We start from the raw sequence: 21,257 nt of genomic DNA, 5'->3' as shown, positions 1-21,257 counted from the left end.
TATTTTAATATAGTTTTATTTTAATATCAGAGTTCAAGTCTTTCAGAAAACTATTTACAGATGTTGACAACTGGATAGTGAAGGAAAATCTTTTTTCAGTTTGGAAAGCCAGTTTTGGTTTACAAAGATAGCTTCTTGTGCAGCAGTTACTATGTTCAGACAGTTCTTGAAACATGCACACTTTCGTTTGCTCTAAAAATGAAAGAATTTTTAGTACAAAAATGCTTATATTTTGATTTTACAACATTAACATGATTTATTTGTAACTTAAAAACAAAATAACCCTCCCCAAATCTGTTGTGACAAAATAACATTCTTACCAATAATTAACTAAACTTGTGCAATTCATGTAACCTAAGAAGGTAGAATATTTCCAGTCAGGGTACTTACACAACCAGCTGTAGTTAAGATAACTTTAAAAGTAGGTATTTTCAAAGATAATAAGTGTCTGTTCAAATTCAGTTACACTTAATATATTGAAGTTAGCCAAGGATGTTTGATTTCAGTGTTTAAGGTTCTTGGATACCACAGTAATACCTATATAGAAAGGAATAGATTTGGAAAACGAGAGTTTTTATTTTATGTAGCATCTTCATAAATTCTCAATATTTTCTGCATAATTACCATAGTTGCATAGTTAAAAAGCTGTATAAAAAGTGTTATAGCAGAGCCAGGGCAAAGATGGAATAGATTTTCAAATTGAATTTGAAGAGCTCCAATTACAGACTGAGGAAAAGTAAGGCTGTTTCAGATAGGAGGCACTGCAGAAGGGAAGGATTTTGCACTAATGCTGGGAAGATTGAGTTAGTCTCAGAGGAAAGTGCTAGGGAACGAGTGGAAGAAGAGAAGAGAATTTAAGTCTGGGAAGCAGACTAGATCATGATTATGATGTGATTGGAATAACAGACTTGGTGGGATAACTCACATGACTGGAGTACTGTCATGGATGGATATAAACTGTTCAGGAAGGACAGGCAGGGCAGAGAAGGTGGGGGAGTTGCATTGTATGTAAGAGAGCAGTATGACTGCTCAGAGCTCCGGTATGAAACTGCAGAAAAACCTGAGAGTCTCTGGATTAAGTTTAGAAGTGTGAGCAACAAAGGTGATGTCGTGGTGGGAGTCTGCTATAGACCACCAGAGCAGGGGGATGAGGTAGACGAGGCTTTCTTCCGGCAACTAACAGAAGTTTCTAGATTACAGGCCCTAGTTCTCACGGGGGACTTCAATCACCCCAATGTCTTCTGGGAGAGCAATACAGCAGTGCACAGATAATCCAGGAAGTTTTTGGAAAGTGTAGGGGACAATTTCCTGGTGCAAGTGCTGGAGGAACCAACTAGGGGCAGAGCTCTTCTTGAATTGCTGCTCACAAACCGGGAAGAATTAGTAGGGGAAGCAAAAGTGGATGGGAACCTGGGAGGCAGTGACCATGAGATGGTCAAGTTCAGGATCCTGACACAGGGAAGAAAGGAGAGCAGCAGAATATGGACCCTGGACTTCAGAAAAGCAGACTTTGACTCCCTCAGGGAACTGATGAGCAGGATCCCCTGGGAGAATAACATGAGGGGGAAAGGAGTCCAGGAGAGCTGGCTGTATTTTAAAGAATTCTTATTGAGGTTGCAGGAACAAACCATTCCGATGTGTAGAAAGAATAGTAAATATGGCAGGCGACCAGCTTGGCTTAACAGTGAAATCCTTGCTGATCTTAAACACAAAGAAGAAGCTTACAAGAAGTGGAAGATTGAACAAATGACCAGGGATGAGTATAAAATTATTGCTCATGCATGCAGGAGTGAAATCATGAAGGCCAAATCACACTTGGAGTTGCAGCTAGCAAGAGATGTTAAGAGTAACAAGAAGGGTTTCTTCAGGTATGTTAGCAACAAGAAAAAGGTCAAGGAAAGTGTGGGACCCTTACTGAATGGGGGAGGCAACCTAATGACAGAGGATGTGGAAAAAGCTAATGTACTCAATGTTTTTTTTGCCTCTGTGTTCACGAACAAGGTCAGTTCCCGAACTGCTGCACTGGGCAGCACAGCATGGGGAGGAGGTGACCAGCCCCCTGTGGAGAAAGAAGTGGTTCCGGACTATTTAGAAAAGCAGGATGAGCACAAGTCCATGGGGCCGGATGCACTGCATCCGAGGGTGCTAAAGGTGTTGGCGGATGTGATTGCAGAGCCGTTGGCCATTATCTTTGAAAATTTATTGTGATTGAGGGAGGTCCCGGACCACTGGGAAAAGTCTAATGTAGTGCCCATCTTTAAAAAAGGGAGGAAGGATGATCCAGGGAACCACAGGCCAGTCAGCCTCACCTCAGTCCCTGGAAAAATCATGGAGCAGATGCTCAAGGAATCGATTCTGAAGCACTTAGAGGCGAGGAAATTGATCAGGAACAGTCAGCAAGGGTTAACCAAGGGCAAGTCATGTCTGACTAATCTAGTTGCCTTCTGTGACAAGATAACTGGCTCTGTGGATGAGGGGAAAGCAGTGGATGTTATTCCTTGACTTTAGCAAAGCTTTTGACACGGTCTACCACAGTATTTTTGCCAGCAAGTTAAAGAAGAATGGGCTGGATGAATGGACTATAAGGTGGATAGAAAGCTGGCTAGATCGTCAGGCTTAACCGGTAGTGATCAATGGCTCCATGTCTAGTTGGCAGCAGGTATCAAGCGGAGTGCCCCAAGGGTCGGTCCTGGGCCCTGTTTTGTTCAATATCTTCATTAATGATCTGAAGGATGGCATGAACTGCACCCTCAGCAAGTTTTCAGACGACACTAAACTGGGAGGAGTGGTAGGTAGGCTGGAGGGTAGGGATAGGATACAGAGGGCCCTAGACAAATTGGAGGGTTGGGCCAAAAGAAATCTGATGAGGTTCAACAGGGACAAGTGCAGAGTCCTGCACTTAGGAAGAAAGAATGCCATGCACTGCTACAGGCTAGGGACCGAGTGGCTAGGCAGCAGTTCTGCAGAAAAGGACCTAGGGGTGACAGTTGACGAGAAGCTGGATATGAGTCAACAATATGCCCTTGTTACCAAGAAGGCTAACAGCATTTTGGGCTCTATAAGTAGGGGCACTGCCAGCAGATCAAGGGACGTGATCTTTCCCCTCTATTCGACATTGGTGAGGCCTCCTCTGGCGTACTGTGTCCAGTTTTGGGCCCCACACTACAAGAAAGATGTGGACAAACTGGAAAAAGTCCAGCAGAGGGCAACAAAAATGATTAGAGGGCTGGAGCACATGATTTATGAGGAGAGGCTGAGGGAACTGGGATTGTTTAGTCTGCAGAAGAGAAGAATGAAGGGGGATTTGTTAGCTGCTTTCAACTGTCTCAAGGGGGGTTCCAAAGAGGATGGATCTAGACTATTTTCAGTGGTACCAGATGACAGTACAAGGAGTAATGGTCTCAAGTTGCAGTGGTGGAGGTTTAGGTTGGATATTAGGAAAAACTTTTTCACTAGGAGGGTGGTGAAGCACTGGAATGCGTTACCTAGGGAGGTGGTAGAATCTCCTTCCTTTGAGGTTTTCAAGGTCAGGCTTGACAAAGTCCTGGCTGGGATGATTTAGTTGGGGATTGGTCCTGCTTTGAGCAGGGAGTTGGACTAGATGACCTCCAGAGATCCCTTGTAACCCTGATATTCTATGCTTCTGTGATCAAGGTTGTGGATAATTAAGGGATGGGGTAATGCAGTTTTTAATCATATTTTAAAATGGATGGAGAATCCAGTGGATGTGTGTGAAGAAGTGATTTTATACTTAAAACAGGAATAAAGCGTCAATTTTTTTAAAAAAAAGTGTTTGCTTTCACTAAATTTTGCTCATTTGCTCTTCATAGGCTAAATGAATTTTCTAAGACCTATTTAGACAGTGTTGGGCAAATCAAAGTCCTATTTACTGGCATGAAATATGGGCAGGGAGGAGAACTTTGTGTGGGCACCAAAGTAAGTAGAAGAAATGTTTAAATGGTGGATAACAATTGAGAGGGAGATGGAGAAAACTGGCTCTGGCTTTTGTTGATGTTTTTGTCTTTGAGACATTTTTGTAGGAAGTTGAGTCAAAAGCAGTCAGCATTATAGCTGCTATCCTTCTGGCTGAACATTGATTGGAGTAAGATTTTAAAACATTTAACTCTGCTTAGTCACCAAGAATGAGATGATGTTGAGTGATGCAAGGTATTTGCATACCATTTCCCCCTACTATGACTGGATTTGCTAGCTCTGCAGTTTCTCTGGTGGCCAAAGTAGTAAGGGATTAGGTTCCATTTAAAAAAGGAAACATTGCTGTCCTTAAAATGCAGTTGCTTTTCTTTGAACACAAGTCCCATGTGTTTGTTTTTAATTACTTATCAATTAACTTGAGATGATGATGCAGATTAACTCTAGGAGGTTTAAATTCCTCTAATGCCATAGTACACACATTATTTTTCTAATTTAGTGCCATAAAGCAGAGGTACTTACACTCTAGCTACATGTATTTTTGGGAAAAGTGGGTATTAACTCCTCGTATGTATAAATGCACTGGTCCCCTCTACTCCCAAGGTTTACCTCAACCATCTAACACACATTAGAACTACATGTGCCTTGTCCACACTAAGATAGTTACCTGCTAAACACACACTTTTTCCTAATGAAGTACAAGATCTCTGAGTCACAGAGGATTGTATTGGTAACTTACCATGGACCTTAGTTCCATGCCCAATTTCCACATATTTCTGCTCGTTTTTGTCAATTAGTAGTCCACCTTTGCTGGAACTGAGGACCCAAGTGAAGCCTTTTACACCTATGAAAATAGAATGTTGAAAATATTTATTTTTAATTTCCTTTTTGCATTTCTTCACTGTCCTTTTTATTCCATACCACGTTTCCTCGTTTCAGTCTTTTGGCTTTTTAATATCACCTATTTTTGTTGATAAGAGGATATGGTTACTCTTCTTTCCTACTCTGTCTCCTGTTGTTCTCCTATTCTACTGTTGACCTTTTTATCATTGTTTTTCTCTCTTAGGATTTGTTTCTTGGCTTCTGTCCATGCCTACCCACCCCATCTAGCATAGGTTGCTTGTCATTTGTCTGGCTTGTCTATTCATAATGTTTGAAAAATGGTCAGAACAATGCCAAGCAGAAGATGGACCGTCCATATCTAAATTCTTGCAGGATATATGAGCGTTCTTGCAATTGGGTCACTGGTCGTAGAATTCATAATCTTGATGTAATATGTGGGGATCATGAACTGTGTTGCCAACAGTCGCTGATGTAAGGTTGCTTTTCTTATCTTGGTGAAACAGATTTCTTCAGATGCGTTTTCAATGAGGACAATGTGAGTGGAAGATATGACATTTGAAAGCAAGCCTGTCATATTTTATGCAAGCAATGGAAAATGTCTCAAACTGTATCCCTTTTGAAAAGTTATTTCCCCTTCCATATCTCAAATGCTAACTGATTTCGTTGAACGTTTCCAAAAATTTCACTTGGAGTTGAGTCAAATTTTGGGCCAAAAGGAAAACTTCTGAAAATTTTAGCGAGTGATCTATATTCTTATTTGTACTTTAGACCTCAGTTGAGTTGCAGAGATCTTGTGGATTTATGGAGTACACCCACCAGTGCCATTCTATAAAGACCACATAGAGGCCACAAAGAACTTCATTGCTACACACCGTTTGGCAGTGGGTTGAGGTAGGGAGGAAGACTGTGTCTGAACAGAAGCTGTCCCCTCAGCACATTCCCAACTCATGGGATGTGCCAGCAGTGCATCACCACTGGAGGAATATTTCATAGCAGCACCTGTTGGAAAACTCTCACACCCTTCCCTTACTGTTCCTGAGCATTCTGAGAGTGACACTATGAAAGGGGATGTGGAGCTCTATCCGCCTCACTTTCTTCTAGCCACAGCAGCAGATGGAGAGGAACCTCTCTTGATTAATCAGCCTGGATCCAACCTCTACAAAGACTCAGAACTTTGGTTAGATTTCTTAGTTAGGACTAGTGTTAGATGTTTTAGTTTTATTTTCTCTATAAAAGAATGTATTAGTTTTTATTAGTTTTTGCACCTTGGTGCAGGCTCACAGATCCAAAGGGAAATAGGATAGGATTTAAGAGGCATGCCTCTTGTACTACTGTCTTCCCTGCTTTGGATGCCCATAAGAGGTATTTAGGTTGCTTGGGGGAAGGACACTGTCTGTCATGGTGCATAATCTGCTGTACCTTCACATCAAGAGCTTGCAGAGAACATCAAAACTGGCTCTCAACTTTACTACTTAAGGAATCAGTAGCAGCCAACTCCTCCAGTTCCATAACCGCCATTTTCATGTGCACTGAGAGGCCTGCATTGGTTCCTTACTCCCTTAAGCAATAAAAAAGCAGTCTAAGATCCTACTGAAGCTACCATCCTTCCTTCCATTCAACTGTTGATGGCTTGTTCAGTGCAAAGATGGATGAAGTCCTGAGAAGATGATCGACAGCTAGGTTGCTAGTGGTTCAGCTGTCCTCAAAGAGAAAATTTGGTCCTCTTGACTTCAAATATCAGACTAATAATCTTCATCCACATCTTTGTATTTCACACACAGACCCCCAACATCAGCACCAACAACTTTCTGCTCAACAGTAGCAGCAGGAGAGAGAGAGAGCGTTTCAAGACCCATATAAAGGCAGACAAACCTCCTTGTCATCTACTGTGCTAGGTCTTATACCACAGGTTTGGCATGAGGTTTGAGAACTGTTAATGAATCTGAAACTGCTCCCCTGCCCACCCCTTTGGGGATTGACTTTCTCATTCCTACAGCAATTGGAGTACCATCACCACAGACAAATGGATTCTAGAAATAGTAAAAAGGCATAATTCCATACAATTTGACACCTCCCCTCCCTATTCAGGGATCCCTTCCGAGAACCTAGTGAGGACAAGGTCCGCTTGTACTTGGACGTAGGGGCCATCAAGGAAGTTCCGAAGTGATTCTATTCCAACAGTGTTGCCAGATGTGCTGTCGTGGCAAGCTAAGTCAGAATCTTATTAAACAGAAGGCAAAAGAGCAGGGAGAGAGAGCGTGGAAACAGAAATAAGGTGGGGGAAAGAAGAGAACACATGAGGAGGGGTGAGAACAAGAACCTTTGTCTTACATTCCATGTGTTTGCTGCAAGATGCAGAGCTATAAGATACATATTGTTGATAGATATACCAGTCTATAGTGCCATATGACCCTGTCAGATCTAGAGAGGTCCTGTTCACTGGAAATGCAATTTCTCGATTAAATTAAAGGAACAATCCACTCTTAAGTAAGACTAAGATTTAGTCATGGACATTTTCAGTAAAAGTTATGGACAGTTCAAGGGCAATATACACAAGTTTATGGCCCCATGACCTGTCCATGACTTGTAGTATATACCCCCTGACAAAATATTTGGTGTTCTGGGGGGCTTTAGGGCACAGCTACTGCTCTGGAGGGGGGGCTCTGGGTCACCTGCTGCTGCTGGCGGGAGGGGAGGGGGAGCGAAGGAGGGGCATGGTCCAGTACCACCGGGTCATGACTTCCGCGACCTCCGTGACAGACTCACAGCCTTAGTCATAAGTGCTGTGAGCTCATGTGGAAAAGGTTTAGATTTTTGGCATCCAGTAACCACACAGAGTCATAGACTTTAAGGTCAGAAGGGACCATTATGATCGTCTAGTCTGACTTACACAACACAGGCCACAGAATCTCACCCACCCTCTTCTGTAACAAACCTCTAACCTATAGTCTGAGCTACTGAAGTCCTCAAATCGTGGTTTAAAGACTTCAAGGTGCAGAGAATCCTCCAGCAAGTGATCTGTGCTGCACGCTGCAGACGAAGGCACCCCCCCCCCCCAGGGCCTCTGCCAATCTGCCCTGGAGGAAAATTCCTTCCCAACCCCAAATGTGGCGATCAGCTAAACCCTGAGCGTGTGGGCAAGACTCACCAGCCAGACACCCAGGAAAGAATTCTCTGTAGTAACTCAGATCCCATCCCATCTAACATCCCATCACAGGCCATTGGGCATATCTACCGCTAATAGTTGATCATTAATTGCCAAATTAGGCTATTGTCCCTTCCATAAACTTATCAAGCTTAGTCTTGAAGCCAGATGTCTTTTGCCCCCACTGCTTCCCTTGGAAAACTGTTCCAGAACTATATGATTAGAAACCTTCGTCTAATTTCAAGTCTAAACTTCCTGATAGCCAGTTTATATCCATTTGTTCTTGTGTCGACATTGGTACTGAGCCTAAATAATTCCTTTCCTTCCCTGATATTTATCTCTCTGATATATTCATAGAGAGCAATCATATCTCCCCATAGCCTTCTTTTGGTTAGGCTAAACAAGCCAAGCTCTTTGAATCTCCTTTCATAAGACAGGTTTTCCATTCCTTGGATCATCCTAGTAGCCCTTCTCTGTACCTGTTCCAGTTTGAATTCATCCTTCATAAACACGGGAAACCAGAACTGCACACAATATTCCAGATGAGGTCTCACCAGTGCCTTGTATAACGGTACTAACATCTCCTTATCTCTACTGGAAATACCTCGCCTGATGCATCCCAAGACTGTTTTAGCTTTTTTCACGGCCATATCACATTGATGGCTCATAGTCATCCTGTGATCAACCAATATTCAGAGGTCCTTTTCCTCCTCTGTTACTTCTAAGTGATGCGTCCCCAGCTTTATAACAGAAATTCTTGTTGTTAATCCCTAAATGAATGACCTTGCTCTCTTTACTATTAAATTTCATCCTATTACTATTACTCCAGTTTACAAGGTCATCCAGATCTTCCTGTATGATATCCTGGTCCTTCTCTGGATTGGCAGTACCTCCCAGCATTGTGTCATCTGCAGACTTCATTAGCACATTCCGACTTTTTGTGCCAAGGTCAGTAATAAAAAGATTAAATAAGGTTCTGACTTCAGCTTTGCTCTAGTCTGTACTTTCTCGCTTCTGGTTTCTCCCTGTAGTCTGTGATTGTGCATATTTCAGCTCACCTTATATTAAATGAGGTAGGACTGTATTTACTCATGACACAATGTGGCAACTGATTTCCAACTCAGCCAATCAATTAATATAACCCATGCTCATTCAGCAAAGCAAAACTCCACACCTTGGGTGCTAAACCAGCTTTAGTGTTTTACCTAAATAGAAGTAAAGAGTTTAGAAAGTTATCAGATCTTTTTATTTCTTATCCAAGCAGTTACTTCACACACACTCTTTTTCAGTGAGCTAGAGTGGGTAATATTGAAGAGAGCTACAAATTAGCCCCGTTCCTCTCCCATTAGGCATTTGATCACATTATACGAAGGCAATGGTGGTCTCCTTGGCATGCCTTAAACATATTTTCATTGTAGAAATTTGAAGAACTGCTACATAGAACTCTAGTCACATATTTCTGGGGGAATTCTGTGCCACTGTGCACTCACAGAATTCATGTCTGGCACAGAATTTTTTTTCCTGCAGAAAATTACATTCCGCTGAAGAACTGATGCAGTTCTGCCTTTTGCCCATCAGAGACCGCTGTGGTGCTAGAACAGTCAGCAGCATGCCACAAGTCACTCTGGTGGGCAAGTGGTGGAACTGCAGCAGAACTCGGTGGAACTTGGGCAGAATGTATTTTCTGCACCGGGGAAAAATATTCTGAGCATGCACACTGGTGCAGAATTCTCCCAGGAGTAGAAGATCATCAGAGCATCCTGCCCATAAAGTCAGGTTAGGACAGACCGAGTGGGGCACATGGGGATGCTGGGGGTCACAGACTGGGGTTCAGAATAACTAGTGGAGGAGACACTGGGGCACAGGCTCAGCAGCTAGTGGGGTGACAGCGTTGAGCCAGGGTCTGAATGGGAGTGGGGATGCAAGGCCACATGTGGACGGGGGCTGCAGGGGCACATGGAGATGGACGAGGAGGCTGCAGAGGCCCATGGAAGGGTGTGGAGACAGCAGCAGATGTGCCTGACTGAATGGGAGAGGCTTGGGGTCAGTCAGCGTCTGCATGGGGGAGGCTCCCCTACTCCCTAACAATCCCTTCCTCCCTGCCACTGCCAAAAAAGCCCTGTTCCATACTTCTCCCACCCATACCCATCAACCCTCCTGGTTCACTCCACGATTCTTCATTCTCCCTCAGATCCTCCATCACCTCTGACTCCCCCTAAGCCTTTGCACTGCTTTTTACGGGTGCAGGAAATACAGTTCTGTATTGTAATTTAAATAAATTACTCAAAGTTCTGTATTAATATGCCTAGTAAGGACTCTATTTATCAAAAAATATTACCAGAATCTTTTTTTTTGTCTGTATTATTACAGACATACTAACTGACAGGTATTTTGAAATAAATTATCAATATAATTGAAACTGGCATGATTATATTGTTATTTTCACAAATAAAATATGCAGAATTTTGCAGAATTTTAAAATATTGTGCATAGAATTTTTAATTTTTTGGTGCAGAATTCCCGCAGGAGTAGTCACATGTTTACACTACACCTAGTATATTGCACTAGACCTGGTTGGATGCTCAGTTTGGTAGAGCGGTACGTCTATCACTCTTTAATTTGGACTCTGTCCCACCTTCTTCAGATGACTGTACTGCTTATTAAACAGTCCCATGAGTGGGAGAGTGCAGAGCACTCAAAGGCAAATGTCTAGTTGGCAGCCGGTATAAAGCGGAGTGCCCCAAGGGTTGGTCCTGGGCCCGGTTTTGTTCAATATCTTCAATAATGATCTAGAGGATGGCATGGACTGCACCCTCAGCAAGTTTGCAGATGACACTAAACTGGGAGGAGTGGTAGATACGCTGGAGGGTAGGGATAGGATACAGAGGGACCTAGACAAATTAGAGGATTGGGCCAAAAGAAATCTGATGAGGTTCAACAGGGACAAGTGCAGAGTCCTGCACTTAAGAAGAAAGAATCCCATGCACTGCTACAGACTAGGGACCGAATGGCTCGGCAGCAGTTCTGCAGAAAAGGACCTATGAATTACAGTGGACGAGAAGCTGGATATGAGCCAACAGCGTGCTCTTGTTGCCAAGAAGGCCAACAGCATTTTGGGCTGTATAAGTGGGGGCATTACCAGCAGATCGAGGGACGTGATCATTCCTCTCTATTCGACATTGGTGAGGCCTCATCTGGAGTACTATGTCCAGTTTTGGGCCCCACACTACAAGAAGGATGTGGAAAAATTGGAAAGAGTCCAGCAGAGGGCAACAAAAATGATTAGGGGGCTGGAACACATGATTTATGAGGAGAGGCTGAGGGAACTGAGATTATTTAGTCTGCAGAAGAGAAGAATGAAGGGGGATTTGATAGCTGCTTTCAACTACCTGAAAGGGGTTCCAAAGAGGATGGATCTAGACTGTTCTCAGTAGTACCAGATGACAGAACAAGGAGTAGTGGTCTCAAGTTGCAGTGGTGGAGATTTAGGTTGGATATTAGGAAAACCTTTTTCACTAGGAGGGTGGTGAAGCACTGGAATGGGTTACCTAGGGAGGCGGTGGAATCTTCTTCCTTAGAAGTTTTCAAGGTCAGGCTTGACAAAGCCTAGGGTGGGATGATTTAATTGGGGATTGGTCCTGCTTTGAGCAGGGAGTTGGACTAGATGACCTCCTGAGGTCCCTTCCAACCGTGATATTCTATGATTCTATGAAATGAAGGTTACACACTTGTAACCGAAGTTCCTCAGGAGGGACACCTACCTTCCCCTCTTCCTCAGAGTTCTAGTTACAGTCTCAGACGTGATCAAGTGGTGGAAGGAGCTGCAGCCATCTCTGCATCTCCCCCTTAACCCTCCACTCCCCCGGTTTCATAGGCTTGCCTTCAGAATGTTTAGGAACAGTGAAAAAAGAGGTAAGAGGGGGAGCAGAGGATGGCTACAAAATGTTCCACTAACTAAGCTGCATCATTGGTGCATCACATGAGTGTGAAGGTGCAGGGTCCATGTCAGAGAACTCTGGTTACAGGTGAGTAACCGTTATTTTTCTGCCTTCTGCTCTGACCTGACTCCTGTGTTCACTGCCCCTTAAAGTACATAAAGCTTCACACGTTTAGTTCCTAATGTATGTGGCTCTTTAGTCTCTACTGCTCCCTAAGTCCCCAGTCAATCACAGTTGACTCATTCTCTGACCTGCAGACCTCCAAACATTTTTGGTTTGGGAGAGAAGATGTAGCTCTTGATTTCTTCTCTTTTCTGGAAAGTGGCAAGGAGACTTTTTTTCTTTTCTTTTTTTTCTTTTTGCAGGGGTTGGTGGGAAGTATTTGAGATTCTTATTTTCCCACAGGAGCAACCCTGGACATCAGCTAGCTCCCGAAGGCACCCTGCTGCAAAATTTGCTAATGCATGCAACCATAATGAGTAGCCACATTAAGTTGCAAGGATTCTAAAAAGAATAAAGCAAGAGAGCTAATAAAAGGGATATTTGAATTGTCAGGCTTCAAAGTTAACATCCCATTGATATGAATGGGGTTTTTCACACTTCTGTTGTTGCTAGATTCAGACAGACATTACTTTGTCAGTTTACATTTTGTTTCCTTTCTGAAAGTTATCTTTGCAACCATAATGATTACAGACTTAATTTTTAAGATGGAAGTTTTGAACAATTATGCAATGATTTCACTGTTAAAATAGGTAATTATGTGGCCATTTGCACAGCCACATAATTCCATTGTATAAAGGGCTGTGGTTTTGAAGGAATGGAATAGAGATTTATAAAAGAATTTGTATTACAACTTCATGGTGATTGTGATGCTGTAGCAAGGGAGGGAAACAGGAAGTCTTCAGCTCAGATTCCTTTGGATCTATGGAGAGCAATTATATTTTCAAAGAGCTTTATTTTTCTTTTGGTATTTTTTAACAAAACCTTTGCCTGTAATCTTCAAAAAGATTTAACAGTATTTCAGTGTGTTCATTTACAATATTCAACTGTGAATTCTTCCTTTGTCAGCACAAACTTTTGATGCCCTTTCTCAGTACTACAAAATGTTCATTTTATTTTTTCATGAAGTCTCTATGGTACTTGTTTACAATGACTCATTAAAGAAATCATTAAAGTGGCGACAGATTTTGTAATGACATTCTTTTCATGTGATCTGATTTCTTTAAAATTTACTTAACTCATTTCATAGTTATGTAACTAAATTGTCTATTTTTAAAGCTTCTAACACACACAGCACTAACACACACAATGTTCAGTCAAGAGTGAGGGAAGATGAAGAAAGTTTGGAAGGCTCATCAGTTGTATCCAAAATACAGTAAATTAGTTGCAGGCAATGTAATGTGGTGGTCGTCTTAATTGCACTGTTGTCAGGTTGGTGGGGTGGGAGAATCTCAGGGTTATGGTGGATTCTCCATCACTGACCATTTTTAAATCAAGAGTGAACATTTATTCTAAAAGATATGCTTTAGGAATTATCTTGGGGAAGTTCTATGACGTGTGTTTATACAGGAGGTCAGACTAGATAATCAAAATGATCCTTTCCGCTCTTGGACTCTGTGAATCTATGATAGACATAAAAGCCCTCATTGGGGTCTTGTCTTCCCAAAGCGAAGTGTTTATGCTAAAGTGTGGCTTAAACATGGATATGGATTTAAGCCCTAGTAGTTTAGGGTCAAACTTTGTTTTAAGTAGATTGAAATGTATTTTCAGCCAAGTAGACCATGTTTTTATTCAAGTTCCAGCCACGCTGGCAGGGAAACCCAGAATATGTTGAAACCATGCTTTAGTATGGCGGTTAAGGGTGGTTAGTTGTTCTGAGTAGACAAGAGCCTTTGTCTCTATTGAACAACAACGATGGATGACCTATTAAAACCTGAGGTGGAATGCCTGATCTCTGCTGCACATGTAGCTGAACGTTTAACTTTGTAGCTCTCAACAAAAATCCTCGTGCCAAGTGACAGTTATCGTACTAAAATAATTTTCAATAGCAAAAGACTACTTATGGGGTGAAGGGGGTGACGTTTTAGTAGTAAACGTGTATGCTGAAATTGAAATACTTTTCTCACTGCTCATGCTTTACTTTCCACATCACTTTGTTGCTAGTTGGAATTTTGGTGCTGCAACTCTCAGCAAACCAAGGACGGCAGTGCAACATCACATGCATGCAGAAAGGCAGAAAAACATGTTGAAAAATAGGGCTTTTCGGGTAAACAATTTTGCCAAGAATTTCTTCCAGGAAGGCCAGTTTATCATGAATTTGAGAGGATTTTCTTGCCATGCTGTATTAGGAGGAGAATATCACCAGACAGATATTTAAATTGTTTTATTTAACTAAAACAACAATGTTATGTATTCTGGATTTTTTTCTTCAACAACAAACATAATATTTTACCAAAATAAGCATATGAATTTTTGAATTTATGTAAACATTCAAATTTTTTTAAAATCGGGTTTGTTTGTTAAAATTGATTTTAACTAAAATAGTTAAATGAAATATTAAAAAAAAAATTAAATCGACTATGTCAGCCAGGTCAACATGAGAAACTTAAAATATTGGCTTCTGCTGCTAACTAAGTTGTTTTCACCTTCATTTTCCTGTTCATAATCTGGAAAAGAAAAACAAGCTTTCCTGTTTTTTCAGGTCCCAAACAATTTTTCAATTTGGAACGAATTAGTCCAAAGGAAGAAAATATTCTTTCTACTCTGGCCGAAGAAGCTACTGCTGTTAAAAGTGAGATTATCACTTCAACAGTCTCTGAAACCAAGTGCTTAAATGACTTCCACCCATTCACTGGTGTGACTTTCTTTAAAACATCATCAGCAAACATATTTCTTGAATGAGTCACCCTTAGCTCTGAAGTTTATTATAGTTGGCACTATTGGGGGATGATTGTTGGATTTCCATGTCATAGCCAACTCCTCTTCCTCACCAGTTAAGGTTTGACCCTGGTATCAAGTATTGAGAATATTTGCAAGAAAATGAGCTGGAGATAGTTCTTGTCCCATCTGGTTTTTCTTAATGCTTGTAATTTAACTCTGTCATTGCATATTTCTCTTTTTAAGATCTCACTCAGTTCCTTCCAAATTTCAACAGCGTCAGCAATAAAACAGCTATTTCCCTGCGTTTTGTTCAAATTTGCAGAGGGACAATGGGGTTGCAGTCTGTTATATCTCACCTCTCGAAATTATTTATTTTAAAACATTTTTGCTGTTAACAAGCATGTTATCTCTGGAGACACAAATCACAGTTTGAGAACTGCAAAACTAAGCATCTCTGATGGTATCTTCTAGACCGGGGTGGGCAAACTTTTTGGCCCAAGGGCCACATCTGGGTGGGGAAATTGTATGCTGGGCCATGAATGTAGGGCTGGGGCAGGGGATTGGGTTGCGGGAGGGAGTGCGGTGTGTGAGAGGGGGTTTGGTGTGCAGGAAGGGGCTCAGGGCAAGGGGTTGGGGCGGAGGAGGGGTGCGGAGTGTACAAGGAGGCTCATGGCAGGGGGTTGGGGTGCAGGAGGGGTGCGGCAGGTGGCTCAGGGGCTCAGCAGGGGGTTGAGGTGCAGGAGGGGTGTGGGGTATGGCAGGGGGCTCTGGGCAGGGAATTGGGGTGTGGGGTGGAGGAGAGGTGCGGGCTCTGGCCTGGTGCCACCACTTACCTGGAGTGGCTCTGGGGTGGCAGTGGTGTGCACTCGGGTCAGGACAGGCTCCCTGCCTGCTCTGGCCCCGCGCTGCTTCCGGAAGTGGCTGGCACCATGTCCCTGCGGCCCCTGTGGGAGGGAGGGAAGAGGGCTCCATGCACAGCCCTTGCCTCCAGGCACCATCTGCCGCAACTCCCATTGGCCAGGAACGGGGAACTGTGGCCCCAGGAGCTTCGGGGGACATACCCACAGGCGAGGGCAACGCACGGAGCCCTCTGCCCCCCCTCCCCCAGGGGCCACAGGGATGTAGTGCTGGCTGCTTCCGGGAGCGGCGCGGGGCCCATGGCGCCACGCCTGATGGGCCGGATCTGGCCTGTGGGCCATAGTTTGCCCACCCCTGTTCTAGACTAAGCACAGAGTCCCATTGGGCAGATAGACAGATTAAGCTAAATAATGTATAAAGTTGGGTCCCTAATCCATGAACTATTGGAACTAATTTACAAAACTTTTCTTAAACATTACATGAATATATTGTCTCATACTATAGAATTAGAATTTCTAATCCCTATTCCATGATAAGATATCTTTGAGCTATAATGTATCTTAATTAAAACGATCTTCAGACAGGTTTTTTCCTCAAACACCATTTTATCGAAAAGTCTGATTTTTTTCAATTAAAAAAAAAATTGATTTTTATCCACCCAGATAAGACTAAGGAAAGGCTGGTCTTATCAAAATGCCAGAAATCTGACCCAAAATACCACTTTTTAGTGGTGAAGCCAGTTTGGTTTCCATTCAGTCCTCGGTTTCTCTGGACTACCAATAAGGATCCTAGAGAGACAAGATCGGTGAAATAATCTCTCTTATTGGACCACTTCTGTTGGTGAGAGAGACAAGCTTTTGAGCCACACATAGCTCTTCTTCTGGTCTGGGAAATGAATTCCCAGCCTCACAGCTAATACAAGGTGGAACAGATTGTTCAGCATAAGTAGTTAACACATTCTAATGGACCATGCAAGCTGAAGTGGCCTGTTAGCACCCCTGCAGTCATAGGACAAAAAAGGATGGGGGAGTGGGTTACAGATTTTAATAAGCCATATATCCAGTGTCTTTATTATGACCATGATTTTTAGTGTCCATCAGAATTATGAATTTAAGCTCCCAGGCTTGTTTTTTGAAAGTGTTTTGCAGATTTCCTTTGAGGAGGACTAAGAAAAAAAAAAAGAGTACTTGTGGCACCTTAGACTAACAAATTTATTTGAGCATGAACTGCAGCTCACTTCATTGGATGCATGTAGTGGAAACCAATCATTTTTCTGTGCGAGTTCATTAGAGAGCGTAGTGATCGTCTGATTTTACCCACATAGTTGTAATTGGGGGGCATTTAGTGCAGTAGATGAGGTATACCACATGTTGTGATAGGCTTGTGTGGGTCCCATAGATCTTGAAAGGTGTGTTGTAGGGCATTTTGATCATTGTAGAAATGGAGATACATCTGGAGGTTTTGCATCTGTTGTTATGGCAATCTGGTCATGGATCCTGGTATGTATGGAGGTTGCTTCTGATGATGAGACTGGAGAATTGTTTGAAGGCTGGAAGAGGGGATTTAGGAAAAATTTCTTTCAGGATGTGGTCACTATCAAGTATGGGTTGTAATTATTTAATGATAACCTATATGGGTTCCTGTATGGATGGTAGGTGACAACTAGGGGCGTGAAGTCAGAGGGTTTTTTTTCTTCCTGTTTTGAATCAAGTTCTCTTGAGGTATTTTGGTGGCCTTTCCAAGATGTGATCTGCTTTTTTGGTGGCGTGTCCTTGTTTGGTGAAGGTGGTTTTAAGTGTGTGAAGGTGTATATCCTGGACTTTCTTCTAGAGCATATTCTATGGTATCTGAGGGCCTGGCTATAGATAACAGATTTCTTGGTGTGTTTACTGGATTTGTGAAGATAGGTGTGGTGAAGCATAAAAACAACAAGGAGTCCTGTGGCACCTTAAAGATTAACAGATTTATTGGAGCATAAGCTTTCGTGGGTAAAAACCCCAGTTGTTCAGATGCATGGAGTGAAAATTACAGATGCAGACATAAATATACTGGCACATGAAGAGAAGGGAGTTACCTCACAAGTGGAGAACCAATGTTGACAGGGCCAATTCGATCAGGGTGGATGTAGTCCACTCCCAATAATAGATGAGGAGGTGTCAATAATTCCAGGAGAGGCAAAGCTGCTTTTGTAATGAGGCAACCAGTCCCATGGTGATGCATGTTTCTCTTGTATTTACTTGTCTGTAGGATTCGATTATTGAGCTGACTGTGGTGTCCAGGAAGTTGTGGAAATGTTCTAGAGAAAGTTTGATGGATGGATGGTGGTTGTTGAAGTTTGGTGGAAATCTGTGAGGGAGTTTAGGTTATCTGTCCAGAGGATGAAAGTGTCATAGATGTAACTGAGGTATATTGTTGGTTTTGTGCTGCATTTGTCCAGAAATCCTTCCTCAAGGTGGCCCATGAAGAGGTTGGCATATTTGGGAGCTATCCTGGTAGCCATGGCTGTTCCCATGGTTTGGACAAAGTGATTGTTGTTGTATGTAAAGTTGTTATGGGTAAGGATGAAATAGGTGAGTTTAACAATGTTTGGGGTGGATCTCTGAGTGTTTTCCATCGTCTTGTAGATATTTGAGGTAGGAAGGCATGTGTCATTGTAAGGGATGTTGGTGTATAGGGAGGTGACATCGATGGTGGCAAGAATGGTGTTGTGAGGGAGGTAGTTAATGTTGCAGAGTTTCTGGAGGAAGTCAGTTGTGAAAAGACATTATGTGTGTGCCTTGTCTCAGTTTGGCATTGCTGTCTTGTCTTCAGCCGGCAGATGGATGCTCTTGGCTTCCTAGAAGCCTCTTGTCAGATTCCTCACTTTGTTCCCCAGCTAGGTATGGAAATAAACTTCAGTGTTCTGTGTTCGTGCTTCTGAACCAAGTTGCCACATTTGATATTATACCCTCTTATTTTGTGGTTAAAGGCTCTCGTGGTATTATTTTAAATTATATTAGCATGATACTAGCAGTGTGATTTATTGTGTGACATATCCTGCTTCCAAATCCTAAGTGGAGGGGGAGAAGTGCTTTCATGGTCAAACAAATAGTTAGGCCACCCTATTATTCTTTCCTATTAGCTGCTCTGAAAATCTTAAGACAACTCTTGCCACCAACCCAACATTATAATAACTGTTTTATTAAGAGATCTTGATTTGGTTGTCAGTTTCTGGTCCCCCCCCCCCCCCCAAATAATTTCTTGCTTTTTGATGAGTTTTCTCTGGTAGAAGCTATGATATGATGAAGTGGTGATGATGAAGCTATGATAAGAGAAAGTGATATTGAAACACAGTCCTCTCTATGTCGCTGACTACACTAGGAATATAGTAATTAAAACCCATACAATAGAATATGAATATTAATTATAGAAGTTTTTGAGAATAATTTAAAATGGAAAGGTAATCATGTTTACCCTTTAATTAATGTAGGAGTAAAAAACTGTACGATGGTACCACATTATATGTTAGACTCAGAATTGGATTACAAATAATTACCAAAAAAGCAGACTATCTTGTCCCTTGAAGTATAATTTCTTAATGTTTTTATTTCATACTATTGCAAATAAGACATCAGACTGCTCTCACTGGTATCCATATATCACAAAAGGCCAAGGAATAAAATAAATGTCCTGAAAGACAATACTATCCTGTTCCTATAAATATACTAAAGTAGCACTTAGCCATTAATGAAATATTTCATTCAGTTAGAGAGTGCATTTTTAAATGGTGTATGTCAGTTTGAATCTGGAAGATAATACTTTTGATAAATCTTGAAACTTATTATTTAGACCTTTTTATAGTAATGAAGTGATCAAAGTTGTAAAACACATTATTTATAATAATATAAATAAACTGGAATCTATATGACAAGACATTTAATTCTGTTCTAAATTTTTTTTTACATTCTACAGAATTAAAGTAAAATAAAATGTGTTAACTATTTAGAGTTGGCTGTGACACACATCTGGGCAAATTGTTACACGCTGCCCACAACATTTAACTTAGAATTATTAGAGTAATTTAGAACTCCAGTCCATCAGAGTTATAAAACCAAAACTTACTAAAAGTTATTTTAGAGAGATATCAGTAATTAAATTCACATTGACTAAGATTTCTTTATCTTCAAAAGAGCAGATAAACTTTTATATTTGCAGCCAAATATAAACACTTTAAGTAGAAAGTGATGCTACAAAATCTGAATTTAACTAGATTTCAGATTGACTGTCTCCCTTTAAGAAACAGTGTGAATTGTCAATAGAAAAGTGGGAAGTCAACCAAATAAGACTACTCAAATTGATTAAGAGTTTCAGCAAAAAGATAGGTTGGCAAAATGGTTAATTATAGCTAGAGAACTTAAAAGGAATAAGAGGTGTTTTAAGAGAAGAAAAAACTATGGACAAAAATAGCTTTATTAACGAAGGAGATAAAGTTAACAACTTCTTAAAAACAAGCCCCGGGCAAAAATTTTATCCTCACAACATCCCATGAGGTAAGAAGGAACTACTACCGCCTTTTATTTTCCTGCTTTGACTTATTGCCAATACAATGCATTGAACTTTGTATAATGGCGCCAGTCATTGAACAACAATTAGTGTTCCAGTATATTATTGCAGTGAGAATGGGTTTGCCTTGGCATGCGGTACATCAAATCTTGTCACAAGTTTCTGATATAGTGTCCAAATTTTGTTGACTGTCCACAGGAAACTTGTGCCCTTGTTGCCAAGAAGGCAAATGGCATTTTGGGATGTATATGTAGGGGCATTGCCAGCAGATCGAGGGACGTGATCGTTCCCCTCTATTCGACATTGGTGAGGCCTCATCTGGAGTACTGTGTCCAGTTTTGGGCCCCACACTACAAGTTGGATGTGGAGAAATTGGAGAGAGTCCAGCGAAGGGCAACAAAAATGATTAGGGGACTGGAACACATGACTTCTGAGGAGAGGCTGAGGGAACTGGGATTGTTTAGTCTGCGGAAGAGAAGAATAAGGGGGGATTTGATAGCTGCTTTCAACTACCTGAAAGGGGGTTCCAAAGAGGATGGCTCTAGACTGTTCTCAGTGGAAGCAGATGACAGAACAAGGAGTAATGGTCTCAAGTTGCAGTGGGGGAGGTTAGGTTAGATATTAGGAAAACCCTTTTCACCAGGAGGGTGGTGAAACACTGGAATGCGTTACCTAGGGAGGTGGTAGAATCTTCTTCCTTAGAAGTTTTTAAGGTCAGACTTCACAAAGCCCAGGGTGGGATGATTTAGTTGGGGCTTGGTCCTGCTTTGAGCAGGGGGTTGGACTAGATGACCTCCTGAGGTCCCTTCCAACCCTGATGTTCTATGATTCTATGAAACGAAAGTAAACTTGGATTTAATAACAGCACTACAGGGCATTAATAGGCCTTTGGTGCATATTTTGAGTGCTGAAAGGGTTAACCAATCAGTATGTATGTCGGGTGCCTGAACCGGGGTTGGGGCAGGGGATCCTTGGGGGGGAAGGGATGGCGCGGGGGGGGGGGGGGCATGGTTCGGTGCTGGTGGCTCCGCCACTGTTAGGAAGCTTCTCCTGCCCCGATGTATGTCTTCGCAGTTAAAAGGTTAACTTTTTAATCCTAAAGTTTCATAAAACTAAATTTG

General features: G+C 42.0%; 1 protein-coding gene across 12 annotated transcripts in view; it reads left to right on the top strand.

Annotated features, from left to right (window-relative positions):
* The window catches only part of NEO1 (neogenin 1), a 516,517-nt gene that overhangs the window by 187,951 nt on the left and 307,309 nt on the right, over window positions 1-21,257 (top strand). The window lies entirely within an intron of this gene.

The sequence above is a fragment of the Lepidochelys kempii genome, chromosome 10 (assembly GCF_965140265.1).
Source record: "Lepidochelys kempii isolate rLepKem1 chromosome 10, rLepKem1.hap2, whole genome shotgun sequence".
Taxonomy (NCBI): domain Eukaryota; kingdom Metazoa; phylum Chordata; order Testudines; family Cheloniidae; genus Lepidochelys; species Lepidochelys kempii.
This window is presented reverse-complemented; position numbering and strand designations above follow the sequence as displayed.